The 19421-nt window shown below is 33.8% G+C and overlaps 1 long non-coding RNA gene across 1 annotated transcript in view; it reads left to right on the top strand.

The window, feature by feature from the left end:
• The window catches only part of LOC144330540 (uncharacterized), a 184583-nt gene that overhangs the window by 32332 nt on the left and 132830 nt on the right, over window positions 1-19421 (top strand). The window contains exon 2 of the long non-coding RNA XR_013396836.1: window positions 3257-3484. This is a non-coding gene — a long non-coding RNA (uncharacterized LOC144330540). The remainder of the gene's footprint in view (window positions 1-3256; window positions 3485-19421) is intronic.

The following is a 19421-nucleotide window of genomic DNA, read 5'->3' as shown; positions in this document are numbered from 1 at the left end:
ATTTAGCCAAAATTATCTTTACACTGGTTTTCTTGACTTGTTTGCCTCTGCCTCATATTAAGTGTGGGCATTATTCACAAAGTTGGTATGATTCATTACTTAGGTTATAGCAAAGGCATCCACATTCCACTCTAGGGCTGTCACCATGAAGCCCGCAGAGGAAAAAAAAATGAAAGACTTCCAGTAATTGGGTGGAGAAAGGTGTGGGTCTCAGACCTTCTTTAACTATTCTAAAAGAAGTCATTTTAGTGGAATGAACTCATGTTGGGCGGTGGGAGGGTTGGTGCCTTATTTTTAATTTTAAGGGGATTTACACCACATTCTTCCTTCTTAACAAAACAGTGGCAGCAATAAGGACATTACCTGCCAACATTAACTCATGTAAAACAGACTTGAAGAACTCCCTCCATTGTCTACTCTAAAACACCCACTCATTGTACACCCTCCAGTTGTGATGAAGAATTCTATTTTGCTGTAAATGTCAGCCAAATCCTGGTTTGTTTTTCCCCATTATGATCTCACAGGTTACTCCAAATAACCTTTCACAGAAATTTTAAAGAGATGGAAGTTTTCCTAATGAGAATATGATCTCTGTGACTTGCTGTTTATTATAATGTTCTTACATGCAGGCTTCTATTGACTCACCCTTCAATAGTTAACCTCTGAAGTCAGCATTGGATGTCTGGCTTATATGTAAACTAACACCAATTTGTGGCCTGCAAAATATGATTTCAAAAGCCAGTTAAAAATACTATTTTTTAAGCTGGAAAAGAGCACTGCAAACCATAATAGGATGTGCAGTATTTTTCCTGTATTTGAAATATCAATGTAGCATTTTGTAGCTAATTAATCCTTCAAATAAAAAGGAATGATAGTAGATAATTGCTATTGTGTTTTGATCATATTTATTTAGGGGGATTTGAAGCTTTAAGAGCAAACACTTCCTTATGTAAACACTGTAAAATCACATCATTTATTCACCCATTCAACAAATATTTTTGTTTTTGCCTGGCCTGTGCTCAATCATGTTGTCAACCTTTTTGTACATAACTATGCAATAAAAATGACAGGCAAACCGACATAGGAATCTTCTTAGCAACTTCTGCTTAGACATTAATTAACTTTCATGAACAGCAATAGTTCCATCCTTTACAAAATGAGACCTGGGAGGTGGGACTTAAAGAGGAGAATACAGAAGGATGTTAGCTCTAAATACAATGCTTTGGGAAAGCCCCCAAATTTGAGTGTTTCAAAATGGTGTCAATGTTATGTTTGCTAATATTAGAATCATATGAGGTCAGGAGTAGCTGTTCACACCTGTTTTGGGTGACCAAGTCAGGAGGATCACTTACTTGAGGCCAGGAGTTTGAGACCAGCCTGGGTAACATAATGTGACCCTGTCTCAAAACAAAAACAAAAACAAATAAAAAGCCAGAATAACAGAATGATATAAGAGTAAATATAAGTCATGGAATCTGTCTTCCCATGCACCCCAACAGGTTTTTTGAACACAATGCTCACTTCTTTCTCTTTTCCTGGTCCTTGGTGTTGGTCTACCTGGAATATGGTTTCATCTATTCTGCCCAACTAATCCATAATATTTTTCATTGCACCTGTAAATGTTCTAGGTTCTATTTAAAGCCTAACCCGATTGCTTTACTTCTTATTAATATTGCCTGCCTCTCAGATCCTTAGAACACTGGTCAGTACCAGTGATATTAGCATTGAACTTATTCTTCTACTTGTCTTTCCTGGGCTAGAGGTAAATTCCCTGAATTCATGAAGTGAGACTGTTAAATGTAACTTTCATGTCCTTATTTTCTCCATCTCCCACTGAACACATGGTTAATGTATACTGGAAATGATTTAGAGGCCACTTAATGATCATCTTCTTTTAACTCTACAATTTTCCCAGTAAGAGGCTGTTGAACTCCCCTGGAGATACAGAATTTATGAACCATGGAGGCAGTCCATCTCATTATTGTAAAGCACTAATTTTTACAAAGTTCTCCCTGTTCAGAGCCAAATTCTCTTGCTTGTTGCAGTGAATAAAGCATCATTGTCAACAGTTTTAAAAGTCATTTGTAGGGCAGGAAAACTGAAAGCAGATCATATATATTTATCTGTTTTGAATCCAAATATTCATTCATTTAACTGGAGACACAATAGACCAAGATGAGCTCTTTAGCGTTAGATCAGTATGAAATTTGATGCGCTTTTTGGCTTTTGTAGCACACAAGTGCTGTTTTGTGTTTGTTTTTCACTGTTATTTCCTTGGAGAGTTCTTTTGAGCAAATGGAAGTGAAGAGCACAAGAAACTTGCAGAAAAAAGAGTTTCCAAAGTAAAAGAACATAACCTACAAAACGTTTTCAGACACCACAAAGAAAAAAAGCATTAAACACAGGGATATAAATCCTGAGAAAAATATTTGGATGAAGATGATGAAGTTTTGTGGACTCTTGGGAAAAAGAAAGATGAAGGCCATGAATCAATAAATCTCTCTTTCTCTCTTTTGAATCACTTCCAACATTGACACTGAATAATTATTAGAGCCTTTTATGGCTATGGCTATTTTTTCACTCAACCTAAATTTGTTCTTCTAATGTAGTTTGTATGTTTGCCAGCATAAAAAGGCCAGTGGTGAATATAATAAACCTTATGCTTCTTGGCAAAGCTCAAAGAGATGCTAAAAGCAAATAATTCAGTGGCATTTTAAATACAGAAACAGTGAAATACAGTGAAACACTGAAATATTTTGAAACACTGAAATAGTGAAGACGAATTTTCTAGATTTTTGATAGTTGCTGGTTTAATGCAAATTTCTAGTTGCACATCCCAAATATAAATCCTTAAAGCATGTTCTCCCTTTGTTGGGACCAAAAAAACTCTGCAAATAACCATTTAGGTATTTAGCACACATGTACTAGGTACAGATACTTTGCAAAGCTACGGTTCTTATTTTCTATTGGGAGAAATTTCCTTTTGCAAAATACTAGGGGAAAAGACAAGAAACTAAACAACTAGAAGGGCATAAGATAAATGGAAGTTCGTAGAGAATGTTGTGGGACATCTCAGAAGAAATGGCTAACACTCAGGTGGAAGTGGCACATACAGTTAGCTATGACAGCAGGGGCATGGAGACTACTGAATTCTGATTTTAAAACACTAGTGTGTAACTAATAATCTTATAGGGTTTTTAACAAGGAATACAGCATCATATTTCCTTAAGAAAAATAATGATTTTATATCTTTTAGGTGAAAATTCTAACAAGGAGCAAACAGCAAAGAACTGAAATGCTGCAGACTCCAATGAGAAAAAACTGAGGTATAGTTGGTAATTGGTTTCGTTGTGCTGGTGCTTGAAACTCTGTCCCAGTGCTTCCTTCAACTAAGGCTGCAAATTGAAAATGTGAACAACGTTGCCTGCTAGACCAGCCTGGGCTTGTGGCAGCTTCATTCTGTCACTTAATTCTTCTCACAGAGGTAATGCCTATTAAGTGACTTAACAAGGGCGTGCATGATGTAGTCACGAGATGGATATCGGTAACAGTGATTCCTTGCTGGTACTTTCTATTAGGTCTAGGTTTCTTGTCACTCATTGATTGACTGCACAAAATCTTGCACACTGCATAATTTGCCCAGGCTTCCAAATCATTGTACCTGTATTGATGATCCTCAGTGCATAAGATTACCACGTGAATGACAATGAAATTTGTGGTGCTGATACTCAGGGTCTCCACCAGCGATGTATATCACTATTAATTTCACTTTGTATTTCAGAAAGCTGAACCTTTTACAATGGAGCTTATTGCACCAAAAATAGTGGGAAATAGAGTAAAATCAAAGAGAAAACCTTAACAACTACATAGTTTGATTTATTTCTAGTAGGAATATTTTTCTATTCATGTTCTAGATTATTTTCTAAAGTAAAGTATATTGATTGTCATTTTTTTTTTTTTTTTTTACAAAAAAAACTACATCAATTTATATTCAACCGAGTTCTGGCCACACAAAGGAAAAATAAGCAAATAAAAATAACTTTCGACTCCCCCAAACTCAAAGATATCAAGTTATCTAAGCTTCCAATGTTTTCTTGTAAGAGTCGTCTCTACCCTGAAGATAAACTTAAATATGTACATCCTATATTCCTAGATTTCTTTCTTACGCCCTCAAGACTAACCAGAAGAAAAAATGCTTTCTCTTCCAGGAAATGCAGCAACTGTACTTCGGTTTTACGTATATTATTCTGAAGGTGATATGTAAATAAGACTTTTCTAGAAAAAGAAGCAATCAAAATATTTGGTTCAGTTTGGCTAATGAAATTCTTGTGTTTTTACTTCTCATGACTCACTACCAAAATCCCATTTAAAAGTCAAGATAGAAATTAGTTATTAAGAAATTTATTCATAATAGTGGCAGAGTGGGGAATTATATCATCAATGGGTCAGAAACATTGAGATATTCCTGAGAGATAGAAGGCAATGAACAAACTTTGAGAGGAGAGAGACAGAGAGAGAGAGAGGAGGGACCCATTACAGAGGTGAGATTAGTGCTTTCAATCAAAGCTCCAGAAAAATGTGGACCTTGGAGACAGCAATTTCACAGAGGTCTCTAGCAGAAGAATTAAGTATGGGGTAATTGTCAGAAGGTCCAAGAAAAGAGAGACTACCCTGGAAATCAGAGAAGTGAAACAGCCAGAGATGCTTCTGGCCAAAATATGAACAAGAATAAAGTTGAAATTGGAGCAATGACCCAAGAAGAAATAGAGATAATAGTAAGAGGAAAAAAAACAAAAATAGAAAATAAAGAAGGAAAACATCTGATTTACACTTCAAGGAAAAACTGAAGGATTTTACATTCACAAAATATGACCTGACTGCTATTAAAAAGAGTAATCAACGACTACAAAATATGTATTAGAAATTAAAATATGATGATCAGAATTAAAAATGTATTAAGAAGGCTGAAGAATAATAGGCTATGGTTGAAGACTGAGTTAGAAATTGATGGAAAAGGATGTATCCCAGAAGGTAGAGCAAAACACCAGAGGCAAAGTATCAGAAAAAAGCAAGATTACTACATACTGGTAACGGGAAAGCCATATCTATTATCCACCTAGTAGGGACTTCAGAACAAGGTTAGAAAGAGATTGGAGGAAAGAAATAATTAAGGCAAGATATAAAACATTGCATTGATATTATGAAAACTCACACCTTCACATAGAATGCTAAGCAGACCTCCAGAAATTTCTAAGCTATGAGAATTAAGGGAATAACCAAACAGCCAGCCCCTTGCTAGTCTCATCAGACTTCTTACAGGAAACTCACAATACAGAGAGAGAAAGAAAATATGTCCTGAAGTGCTAAAGCAAAGCAATACATATGCGTAAAATATAAAATACTATTTCAAACGTACTAGCATTTTAAAAATTACATATTCACTGTCTCTGAACAAAAGACAGAGGGATATGTAATATAAAAAAAGGGGAGAGTAAAAAAAAATTAGAGATAGAAAAATGCTTTCTGCCATTGTAACTCTGAATTTTAATACAGTGTGAAAGAAAAAAAATTCTCCAAAAGGCAGAAACATTATGAAAATACAAACAAATGAAACCAACCTGGTGCTAAATGTCAACATGATTTCAATGAAGTATGTTAGGGAAGGTAGGAAATAGGATGCTGAATGTCTTGTTTCGATAGAGAAGAATGTAGATATAGTTTAATCCTTGATATGAAAAGATAAATGTATTTGTAAAAAAGTTTGGGTAGAATCTTAAAAGAAGCATATATAGTTTCCAACCCATAAGATTATAAAAGTAATCAAATAAATTGACCAATCAACTACCAATAGAAAAATGAAAAATGTATATAGTAACTAGAAAACATGCAGTAAGATGACAGACAAGTCAAATGTATCAGAAAGCACAATAAATTGAATGGGTTAAGTACATTAAAAGGCATAATTTTTAAGATGTAATTTAAAAAGTCAGAACTTTTTTTATTTTTTACTGGAGAGACATCACAAACCGCCCCTAAAAGACTGAACAAAAATAAATTATATAAATATTAGGAGTGGTTATGGCAATAACTGATCAAATACAATTCTAAGTGAAAAAGCATTTAATTGGATTGAGCATCTAACTCAGTGTTAGAAGATGAAATTTACAAGAGCATAAAACAACCATGCATCTTTATGCTCTGAATAATATGGCATCAAAGTATATAAAGCAAAAACTGTTAAATGTAAGAAGAAATTCATAATATCACCAATAACGTGGTTTATAATATAACTCTAATGACTCCTGCATTCCTGATAAATCCAGATGGAATCACTTCTTTTGACTAAAGAACATGCTTCAATATTTCCTTTAGAGTAAGTTTATGGTAATGAATTTTCTGTTTTGATTTGTCTAAAAATATTTTTCTTTTAACTTCATTTATGAAATACAGTTTCATTGGCCGTAAAATTCTCAGAAGTTATTTTCTTTTAGGATTTTGATTATACTGTTACCTTTTGATTTCTACTTTTTTCTATTATCAGCTGTCTTTGCTCCTCCTTTGAAGAGACTACACTATTTCCTCCTTTGAAGAGATTACACTGTATTTCTCTGGCAGCTTTTAGGATTTTTCTTTGTCTTTTGTTTTCAGTTTTGTTTACTTCATTATAGTTTGGTGTGCTTTCCCCCCCACTATGTTAGAAAAATCCTTATTGAAATATGTAGTGCTTTTTGAATCTGGAATTTGATTTCCTCATCACTAAATATTTCTTCTATTCCATTCTTGTCCTCCTCCTAGGACTACAAGTGCACATATTTTTAGGCCTTTTATAATACCCTCTTTGTTTCTTATGCACTTTTGTCTACTATCCTTTTTAAATTTTCCGTTACAAGCTAGTCTGGATTATTTATTTAATCATTTTTTTTCAGTTTATTCATACTCTTTTTAGCTATGTCTAAACAACTGCTAATCAATTTCAGTGAATTCTAAATTCAGTTATTATATTTTTCAAGTTAAGATATTCATGTGATTGTTTTCAATTGTTTGTATTTTGTGCTGAAATTCTTCTTTCTATACAGAGTTCGTAAGTCAAGAGATATTTCCATTTTCTTACTCTCAATACTCAGACATAGTTTTAATTTTAATAGTATTTATGCATTATTCATATAAATGTTCAATTTATTTAACATTTACATTATCATTATTATTTGTGTATTAGATATTACTTGAATATCTGAATAAATATGTATTCTATTTTTAATGTAGAAATAAATACAAGACAACCCTATTCTCTGATTTCAGTGATTTTCTGGTACTATCTGCAGTCTTAGTAATTGTAATATACATCTATTCCAAAGAGTGAGAAAAATGAATAAAATTAAATGTAAATATATATAGATTTAGTTCGTAAAAACCAGTAAATGCAACTCTGAAAAGTGTGTCTATCTTTAAAATAAAGTTAGTAGCAATGGTTCTGTGTCTATCTAAATTTTGATCTGAATTTCCAAGACTGGAGTCTAGTGCCCTAAATTTGCTGATGATAACTGTTAGTGTAAATTACATATTTTTATATTAATAAAATATCCTTTTGATATAAATCTTGAGTTTCTTAAGTTGGTTGGAGGGCATTTTTTCATTTTGTTGGCTAATTCTTATAACACATTGAGATGATTTTTGTCTAATATATAACAACAGCAACTTTTTGTTGAGCTCTTACCCTGTACTGAGTATTTAATACATATTTTGTGTGCTATAATATTTCTTAATTTTACCATCAAAAGAAAGATAAAAAATAGCATTCCCATTTTACAAATGTCAATAAGAAAATCACAGTGGCTAAAGTAATTGCTGAAGTACACAGCAATTAAATTTGGCAGATCAATATTTAAACTTAGCTCTTATTGAATTTCTATTGAAATGATTTAGTATAATAATGGTCTTCTAATATCAGATTGACACTGTATTTGTTAAGAAAAACTGGTTATTTTACATGATTTACTCTTTTATATAAATTTTAAAACACATTACCAAACATTTTTGCAATTCAATTTTACACATGAGAAGAGCTTATGATTTTCTGTTAAGGGACATTTTAAAACGTTTTTATATTATGAATTTTTAAAAATAACATATATTTCTAATGTGAGATTTAAAAAGAAATACCAATTAAATATCTTTGATCTTTACTATACGTGTTATTTTAAATTTTTAAAAATTATGTTTCCAATCATTCAGATTTTCCTGTTGCTTTTTATTCTATTTAAACAAAATTATATTTTTGATGCTTTTCACATGATTTGTATCTTTAAAATTATTAGCATCTTTTTAACTTTAAGCATTTTTACTTAGAAGTATTAAACATTTTAAATTTACTTATTATTTTTAATTTTGCTTTTGTCTTAATTTTACTCCACCATCTAATTTTTTCAAAAGCATTAAGAATGATATCTATTTATTAATTTCATTCTTCTTAAATTATTTTATTGTGAGATATTACCAATTTTTAAAAACTTGTAAGTTATGTAGTACTCTATATTTTTCTTTAACTATTTTTGTTATTTTACTTTATGTCTTTCCTAAGATTCATACACTAGAATTTTAAAAAGCAAATCTAACTTTCTTTCCCTTTTATGGAGGCATTTTAACAATTTAATGTCATAACATCAGAAGACACTTAATGTTGTAGCAGATGTACTTGCTTTTTTATTTCTGTTATTTTACCATGTTCTTCGCTAATTTATTTTGTTTTCTCTCTATTGCTATGATGACTGTGTTTAGTTTGCTTTAACCGTTGGTGATGATTTGAATATAAGATATCTTATTTTTAACTTTTAGATTTTTACTACTACATTTTCAAAAACACACTTGGACTTATATTTATCTAATTACCAAAGTGAAAATACCTGTGTTTTAAATCTGCTCTATGTATGAGAAGTCATTGAACTTAGCTCGCTTTACTTTCTTTATCCCCTCATATTTCCATTTTCCTAAATATGCTCATTTAACACTGATGAGGAGGAAGGAAGTGATAAGAATAACAGTTTCCTAAATTAAGTTCTTGTGGGCAGTTTATTTTCAAATTTATATTGAAACTTTTAACTACTCCAAAAAGTATGTTTTTTGTTCTCAAATGTAATAATCAGCCATTTTATATTATCCTTCCCCTATTTCTGAGTTTTAATTATAATTAATCTTTCAGTTAGCTAGAGTAGTGCTTTTTTATAAAAAGGGTAAATGTGTTTTATATTTCTAAGCACTTGTGTTGCTAAGATTTTTCCACATGAGTAATAACTCCTCTGAATTCAGGATTCTTGGATTGTAAAACGTTTCTCTTCAAATCTCTTACAATTTTGTATTCATTTGGCACCTAGTTCCAGGACAAGTCTATTTTTCACTCTCTCATAATTATTCTTTGCTAGAACAGTATAGACTTTATAGTTTTTAGCTCAAAAAAATTTTAACATGTCTCTGATTATTTTGTTTTCATTAAAAATACAGTTTCTTTATATTTAATCTTTGATCTTCTGTGATCTTTATTATTAAACACGTTATTGTTCTTTTACCTGCGTTTGGCAAGAACTTCTCAATTATATCAATGAACAAGTTTTTTTCAGAATCAGTTCAGTCTGTATATAAAACATTTTAATTCTGCTCCTTTCATTTATAAATCTTGGCATTTAAAAAAAAATTGCCCAAATTCCTCTTATTTTTCTTCCTGCTTCTACTCATATTCAGTTTGCTACATTTTCTTTTAAACCTACAGCCTTTTTATCTCTACCTACTTATTTTGGGACCTACCCTCTTTTTTGTTCATTTTTATGCCATGATCTTTTTTTGTATGAATAATGTGTTTCTCTATTCTTGTATTTTTAAATTTATTTTTCTGTTTACTAGATTACATCAATAATACAAATGAGCACCCCCCCCCCCTTCTCTATCATTCAGTGAATTTCTGTTCTTTTGTGTTGCAGAATTTTGGCTTATGTTGTAGAAATTCATACGCACACTTATTTATCCATTTATCTGCAGAAAGAATTTTTTATTTGTATCTAACCTTGAAATGAAGAAACTACATAAATCAGTCAGGGTCCAGTTAGGAGACAGAGACCACGCTGGTAACTTCAATAGGGAAAATTTAATATAATAAATGAGTAACTAGGAAAAGGTAGGAGCTCACCAATGATACTTGCTTGCTAACTCACTTCACTGGTGTGAGGCAATGTCTGGCCAGGTATGTGTGCTTAGTTAGCTCCATGACAAACGGTTTTGGCTTCTGCATTATCTCACATCACCCTGGTCAGTGGCAACAAGAACTAACACGGGCCTCAGTCCATACTGATGTGGGTCCAGGTTGTGCTTGGTCTGCTCCATTTTGTGTTCATCTTCCCTTCTGCTCTACCTGCCCTGTGGACATCAAGCTCCAGCAATAGTTGTGCAGAAAACTTTCTCACAGATTGTTTGGTCATCTCCCACAATCATGTAAATCCTTGCAATTTGTCTGTTATGTATCCACCTACCTATCAACTATCTATCTGTCTCTGTCTACCTATCATTATCTCCCAGTCCTGATTCTCCAGTTGAACTCTGACTGATACTGGCACACAAAAAAGTAAACATAACTAGCCAGATATAATGTTTGAAGACACATAGATATGAATGGCCACTAGCTTCCTTCATTATACTTGGGAGCACTGCAAGAATTCACCTTTCCTTTGCCAGAGAATCTAGGGGTGCAATATTAGATACTTGGTAAAACTATGTGGTTCATTATAAACTGTTCCTCAGCAGACAATGCTTTCTTGTTTTTAACACATCTCACTGGGAGCCTTGTCTTCCAGAATACCATGATCTACAACCTGTTTCAGTCTACCTCAAGTCTTAGTTCTCCATTTTAGTTTTAAAATAGATGAAAGACAGAAAGGTGCTAATCTGGAAAAGTGGATGGAGACAGTACATTTGTTGCCATCTTGAAAAGTTTCTTGAAGTGTATGTGCATTGAGGCAAAGAGAAGCTTGAGTTGAATGGTTTTTACATTTGGTGTACTTCCTGATTTTCAGAGCGCTATAAGCAGATACTCAGATGCTTCAACATTTCTTACTGATTTTTACTTAACCATTATTTCAGATCACAAATGTTATTTCTTTATTGTAGTTGATGGTAAAGTAAATTGACTGCTTTTAGAATCTGGTCAAGCATAGCTTTGCTTCCATACCTAAATTGCTACAAATTTGTGTCCTCTTGAATGTTAAGTAATTTAACCAGAAGTTGAAGAAATACCACCATTTTAAAGAAAATGTGGTCATATACACCATGGAATACTATGCAACCATAACAAGAATGAAATCATGCCCTTTGCAGCAACATGGATGTAGCTGGAGGCATTATCCTGAGCAAGTTTGCAGGAGCAGAAAACCAGATACCACATCTCACATATAAGTGGGAGCTAAGTATCGGGTATACATGGATATAAAGATGGGGAAAATAGACACTGGGGACTACTAGAGAGAGGAATGAGGGAGAAGGGCAACAGCTGAAAAACTACCTGTTAGGTATTATGCTCACTACTTGGGTGATGGGATCTTTTGTGCCCCAAGCCTTAGTATCACACTATATACCCATGTAACAAACTTGCACACGTATCCCCTGAATCTAAAATAAAAATTGAAATTATTATTTAAAAAAGGACAGTAATAAACATAGTATTAAAATGTTGATACATTATTTATTTATTTATTTTTGAGATAGAGTCTTGCCCTGTTGCCCAGATTAGAGTGCAATGGCACGATCTTGGCTCACTGCAACCTCCACCTCCCAGGTTCAAGCGATTCTCCTGCCTCAGCCTCCCAAGTAGCTGGCATTACAGGTGCACACCACTACGCCCAGCTAACTTTTTGTATCTTTAGTAGAGACAGGGTCTAACCATGTTGGCCAGGCTGGTCTCAAACTCCTGACTTTGTGATCCACCTACCTTGGCCTCCCAAAGTGCTGGGATTTCAGGCATGAGCCACTGCGCCTGGCTGCATCCCTTATTTTTATAGCTCTTATCACTATCTGATAACTATTGTGTATCTACACCATTCCATGGTGGCCCATGACTATTGTATGTGACCATGAGTACAATAGTCATTACTGTGTTTATGACCAGGGTCTAAAAGAGTTTCAAATACATAGTCAAGAGATCAATAAGTACTGGTTAAACAAACAAATGAATTAATCGCTGAAATAAAAAAAAAGTTGCTGGAGAACTGAATTTTGTAGTTTTTTACTGATTTGATTTAAAGTAGAGAAGAGATTATAAATTTTAGAGAAATGATTATCTCAGGTGGACTCCTCAAGGATGGTATATATAACATATATTTGAAAATTCAAGCATTTATAAATGCCTGAAATTTTTAATTTCAGATTTTTAAAAGAGACAGCATCATTTAGGCTTCAATTATTATAATTATTTTTTCTTATAAATATATAATTAAAATTTATTATAGAAAGATGTATAATATTGTATAAAATATAAATATGAAAATAAAAAGAGTTAAGAGACTCTTGACACCCACAAAAGTCTTATGTCAACATATTTTGGTATACTGCTCCAGAATATTTCCATTAAAAATATGTACATATGCTAGAGAGAAATCAAAAATGCTAGTTTAATGACTGGAAACAGAATTGCTCCTAGGGAAAGAACACACTTGCTGTCTTAATGTTGGAAGATGGCCCTCATGAAAGATAGAGAGGATGGGTTAGGATTGAGATAAAGAAGACTAAAATACTCTGTTCTGTAGTACTAGTCTTGAGACTCAAATACAGGATTCACCCAGTTCCATGCATAAGAACAAATATAAGCTAGACAACACAGCATGAACAGCAACAACATAGCCGAGCTATCATACATATGAGTAACATTTAGGTTCTCCCATGTGGCAGAGACACCATTGTGTCTTCAGCAAAAGTGCTTAGAAGGGGATATTTAGCAAGTTTGGGTCATAAAATGTGTGTAGAATTCGTTTACCACTTTCAGTCCTGGTCCCTAAAAAGTCTCCCATAAAATCTACTTTTCCCTTTGCTGTTTGGTGTCCTAACACAGAACACCTGATGGATCAGTTGAATGAGCCATGTCTCTGAAGGGGAGACTCTGAAGAGGTAATGGGGATTTGGTAGAAGGAATCTGGATGTCTGAATTAGCACTTGGAGAAAAACTTCCCAGGACAGTTGCCTATGGGGACACTGAAAATGCATCTTTCACATTTCCTGCTGGGACCATAAATGATGCCCCCAGCTGCAGTCCCTCTCGATCAACCACTGCATTTGCACCAAGGCTATGTTTCGTCTGGGGGCCTACTGGCTGCTAATGACTGAACACAGTGGGATGGCTACTAAGACAGATTCACTCCAATGAGATGGAGGACGCCTGCAGGCATTTGTCTGGGGATCCCTCACTAGCCAGGCCAACCCTTGCTTAGATTGGTGCTTCAGTCCAAGCTCCTCCTCTTTAATCTTTCTTTCCCTTCCTTCTTCCTCGGTTATCAGATCTACTTCATGGTCTGAAGACTCTTCCATTTTTCTCCTTCTCCCTCTCCTAATAAATATCTTGCACTTCTCAGCAGACCTCGAGTAGCACAAGTGGTACCAGGAGAGGTCTGAGAAAACAAATAGTAAAATGGGGATTTGGGACTGGCCCATCACAGCCTGCTGAGTAAAGATACCACCCTAAGTAGTGGGTGTGGCACACAGAGTCCCTGGCACAAAGTGCTAAATATTGCACCAATGATGACCAGGAAAAATGCTTCTATGGAAGAAAATACTGTGGCAGGTGTAAGGAACCAGGAATATGAAAGAGATAGAGGGAGGAGGGAGCAACAACTACAAACATAGCAGTGTTGACTGACTATTGCTAAGCAGTGTTGATGCTCTGCAGGGGAATACTCAGATATGGAAAAATTTAACAATCACTAAAGGCTAAGTATTTAGAGCCACAGGTCCTCTTTAGTAGCTGATAAATGGACCATTATTTATAGCACCATATTGTAGATCTGATAGATTCATAAATCTACAGAGAGATTTTTAAAAAAATACTCAGCCAAGACAGGTCTGTTCTGCCATCATCAGGATCCTCAATGGAAAAACCTGGAATCCTAAAATATAAGAGGGGCATCTGAATGGATGTCCCTGAAGATGATGGCTCTGCAGAGACCTCTGAATAATCAGAGACTGAAGAAGTGAATTAGTCTTTCCCTGTAAGAACTAGTTTCCCTCTAGCTAGCATTCTCCGAGGCCAATCTGGCTACCGCTGCCTCTGAATGTCCAAGGAGTCAGGAGAGAACAAAATTAAGCCCCTGATATGGCACTGTTTCTCAAGGAGACTGTATCAGTATTTTATTGCTGCCATAACAAATTGCCACAAATTTAGTGGCTTAAAATAACAAAAATTTACTCTCTTTGTGGTTTGCAAATATTTTCTCCCCATCTGTACTTATATTTTTACCCTCATAATCTCATAGCCATTTTCACAGAGCAAAAGTTTTTAATGATCTTGAGGTCCAATTTATTAATTTTTAAGGATCATATTTTTATGTCAGTGTAAGAACTCTTTTTGTCACTTGGTTCTAAAGATTTTCTCCTTTCTGAAAGTTTCACAGGTGGGCAAATTTGGATGGATTTAGTTTTGATTTCTCTATTCTGTTAAATTTATCTATGTGTGTGTTCTTCTTCCAAAACCATGTTGTCTTGATTAGTGTAGTTATATAATAAACCTTGAAATTAGGTAGATAAATTCTTATTTTCCAACATTGTTTTAACTATACTTGTTTCTTTGTCTTTCCATATAAATTTTAGAAGAATCTTGTCTGTATCTGTAAAAATTCTTCTTGGGATTTTGATTGAAATTGTGTTAAACCTATGTATCAAATTTGGAAGAGACTGACACTTTTACCATGCCCAGCCTGTCAAACCATGAACACATGGTATAGCTCTTTATTTATGTAAAACCGCTCTTACTTTTCATTAGCTCTGGTAGACAGAATGATGGCCACTCTGAGATGTTCATGTCCTGATCCCTGCAACCTGTGAATAATAATTAACTACGTTGCAAAAAGGACGTTGCAGATCTGATTAAGTCAGGATGTTGAAATGGTGAGATTATCCTAGATTATTCTTGTAGGTCCAATGTACTTATAAACGTTCTTTAAGTGAAAGAGGGAGGCAGAGGATATAGAGTATTAGATGTCACTATGGAAGCAGAGATGAGTGATGAAACTGCTAGCTGGGAACCAAGTGCCAAGGAATGGAAGCAGCCCCTAGAAGCTGGAAGAGGCAAAGAAATGCAGTCTTCCAAAGAGCTTCCAGGAGGAATCCATGCCTGCCAATGCATTGATTTTGGTCTCATGAAACATATTGAAGACACATGTCCTCTAGAGCTCTGATAAGCTTGTATTGTTTAAGCCACTATATTGTTTAAGCCAGCAAAAGGAAATTAATACATTAGCATTATATAATTTCAATATATAATTTCTGTAAATGCTTTGTTAGATTTGTACCTACATTCTTATTTATTTTTGAGGGATTACAATTGTATTGTATTTTAAGTTTTGGGGTCCATGTGTTTATTGCAAATATGTAGAATTAAAATTAATTTTTGCGTATTTGTTGTCCTGTGACCTTGCTGATTAGTTATTAGTTGGCAGTTTGTACAAGATTTTCGTAGATTCATTGGAATTTTCTGTGTAGAGGACATTGTGCCATCTGCAAATGGGATTATTTTATACATTACATCCTGATCTGTAGTCTTTTAACTTTCTTTATCTTGCCTTATTGTACTTACCAGAACTTCCAGCACTAAGTTAACTAAGAGTGGTGAGAGTTAACATCCTCTTTCTGTAGGTGATCTTTGGGGGAAAGTATCAGTTCTCCCCACTCAGTATAATGTTAGTTGTAGCTTTTCAGTTGTTACTTTGTGTCAAGATGAGAAAATTATCCTCTATTTCATTATTTGAGCTTCTAATTATGAATGTATGTGAATTTTAATTAATTTCAGTCTTTTTACTTAGTAGATTATATTTTTATTTATCTTCACATGTTTTGACAACACATCTTTATTCTTTTCTGACAAAAAATAATTGCACATATTTACATGTAGTACAATGTAATGTTGCCATATATATACACAGTGTGATGATCAGATGGTGATAATTAGCATATCCATCACTTTAAACATGTATTGTATCTTTGTTTGTTTGTGAGATAGGGTCTAGCTCTGTTGCCCAGGCTAGGGTGCAGCAGCATGATCATAGCTCACTGCAGCCTCAACCTTCCTGGCTTAAGGGATCCTCCCACCTCAGCTTCCTGAGTGGCTGGGACTACAGGTGCATACCAACAGACCCAAGATGGTGGCTTGCTATGTTGCCCAGACTGATCTTGAACTCTGCCTTAAGCAACCCTCAAGTCTCTCATAGTGCACCTGGCCCATTTCATTATAAGAACATTCAAAAACCTCTCTTCTCACTAGTTGAAATATATAATTCGTTATTGTTAACTATAGTCACCCTGTTGTGCTATAAAGTAATGGAACTTATTCTTCTTATCCAGCTGTAACATTGTACCCAATGACCAGCCTCTCCCCATCTCCCCTTTCCCTGTGTTCTCCCAACTCCCTAGTAACAACTATTCTACTCTGAACTTTTTTGAGATCAATTTTTTTAGGTATTACATATGAGTGGGATCACGGGGTATTTGTCTTTCTGTGCCTGACTTAATTTACTTAACATAATGTCCTTCAGGCTTATCCATGTTGCAAAATGACACAATTTTATTCTTTTGTATGGCTGAATAATGTTCCATTGTGTATATATACCACATTTTCCTTATCCATTTATTAACTGGTAGGTGTTTAGCTTGATTCTGCATCTTGGATATTGTGAATGGTCCTGCAATAAACATGAGATCTCTTTTTGACATACTCATTATATTTCTTTTGGATATATATCCAGTAATGGGATTGCTGGGTGATACGGTAGATCTGTTTTTAATTTTTTGAGGAATGTCCTACTGTTTTCCATAAGGGCTGTATTAATTTACATTCCCACTAGCAATCTATAAGCTTTCCCATTTTTCCACATCCTCAACAGCATTGTTATTTTTTGTTTTTTCATAATAGCCATTTTAACTGGGGTGAGGTGATATCATATTGTGGTTTTGATTTGCATTTTCTTGATGGTTACTGATGTTGAGCATTTTTCATAAATTTGTTGGCCATTTGTATGTCTTCTTTGAAGAAATGTCTAAACAGGTCTTTTGTCTACTTTTAAATTGAATTACTTGTTTTTGCCATTGAGTATAAATTCTGGGTATTAACCCTTTGTAAGGTATATAACATGGAAATATTTTCTCTCATTCTATGGTTGCTTCTTCATGCTGTTGATTTTTTCCTTTGCTGTGCAGAACTTTTTTAGTTTGATGTTGTCTTGTTTGTTTATTTTTGTTTTTGTTGTTTCAGGTCTTGTTTAAAAAATCCATGTCCAGACTGATACCCTGTAGTATTCCCATCCTTTTTTTCTATTAATTGTATAGTTTGAGTCTTATATTTAAGTCTTTATTTCGAGTAGATTTTTGTATATGATGAGAGATAGGGTTAAGTTTCATTCTTTTGCATGTGGATATCCAGTTTTCCCAGCACCATTTATTGTCCCATTGTGTGTTCTTGACAACTTTATTGAAAATCAATTCATTGTAAATACATGGATTTGTTTCTGAGCTTTCTATTTTATACCATTGATCTGTGTATGTATTTTTATGCCAATACCATGCTGTTTTGGTTACTACAGATTTGATTTTGAAATTGGGTAGTGTGCATCTACAGCTTTGTTCTTTTTGCTCAAGATTGATTTGGCTATTTGGGGTCTTTTGTTATTTCATGCAAATTTTAGGATCATTCTTTTTTATTTCTGTGAAGAATGACATGGGAATTTTTGATAAGGACTGTATTGAATCTGTAGATTGTCTTAAGTAGTATGAACATTTAATAATATTAATCCTTCCAAATGAGCATGAAATATCTTTCCATTAATTTTTATCCCCTTCAACTGATTTAATCTGTTTTATAGTTTTCATTATGGAGCTGTTTTACCTCCCTGGTTAGATTTATTCGTAGGTATTTATTTATTTGTAGCAACTGTAAATGGAATTACTTTCTTCATTTGTTTCTCAGATAGTTCACTATTGGTGTATAAAAACACTGCTTTTTTATATTAATCTTATATCCTGCATCTTTACTGTATTTGTTTATTAGTTCTAACCATTGTTTGGTGGAGTCTTTAGAGTTTTCTATGTGTAAGATTATGTCATCTGCAAACAGGGACAATTTGACTTCCTCCTTTCCTATTTAGATGTCTTTTATTTCTTTCTTTGCCTAATTGATCTAGAAACGACTTTCACTACTATGTCAAGGAGTTGTGAAAATGGGCATCCTTGTCTTGTTCCAAATCTTAGAGGGAAAGCTTTCAATAAAAAAGAAAAAAACAGGCTAATATTGCTAATGAACATAGATGCAAAAATACTCAACAATATACTAACAAACAAAAGTCGATAGCACATTAAAAAGATTATTCACCATGATCAAGTAAGATCGATCCCAAGGATGCAAGAATGGTTTAATATATGCAAATCATAAAGGTAACATATTAGTAGAATAAAGAGTAAAAATCATATGACCATCTCAATAAGCCAGAAAGAGTATTTGACAAAATGTGACATCCCTTTATGATAAAACCTCTCAACAAATTAGGTACAAATCTACCTCAAAATTTTAGAGCAAAAATATTGTGCGGATAATACTCTCCCACTCCCACATTATTTCCTCTATTAACAATTTGCATAGTATAGAATGATGCTTTGGTTACAATTAATGAGCCAATATTATTACATTATTGTTAAGTGAAGTCAGTAGTTTACATTAAGGTTTCCTTTTTGTGTGGGACACTTCTATAGGTTTTGACTAATGCATGCCTTATATCCACCACACAGCACAGTTTCATCATCCTATAAATCTCATATGTTCCATCTATTTATCCCTCCTGTCCTCCCTGCCACCCCACCTCAACTTCTGGAAACCGCAGATCTTTTTAAGGTCTCCATAGTTTTGCTTTTTTCAAGATTGTCATGCAGTTGGAATTATATAATATGGAGCCTTTTCATTTCATACTGGCTTTTTAAACTTAGCAATATGTACATAATATTCCTTCATGTCTTTTCATGGCTTCATAATTCATTATTTCTTATAAAATTTTTATTATATAGTTCATTAATATTATCTACAATTATATTATATTCCACTGTATGGATATACTAGAGTTTATTCATCTACTAAAAAATATTTTGGTTAGCTTTCAGGTTCTGGTGATTAAGAATAAAACTGATGTAAACATTCATATGCA

The sequence above is a fragment of the Macaca mulatta genome, chromosome 8 (assembly GCF_049350105.2).
Source record: "Macaca mulatta isolate MMU2019108-1 chromosome 8, T2T-MMU8v2.0, whole genome shotgun sequence".
In the NCBI taxonomy this organism is placed as follows: Eukaryota; Metazoa; Chordata; class Mammalia; order Primates; family Cercopithecidae; genus Macaca; species Macaca mulatta.
Note: the sequence above shows the minus strand (reverse complement) of the source record. Positions and strands in the feature narration are given on the sequence as shown.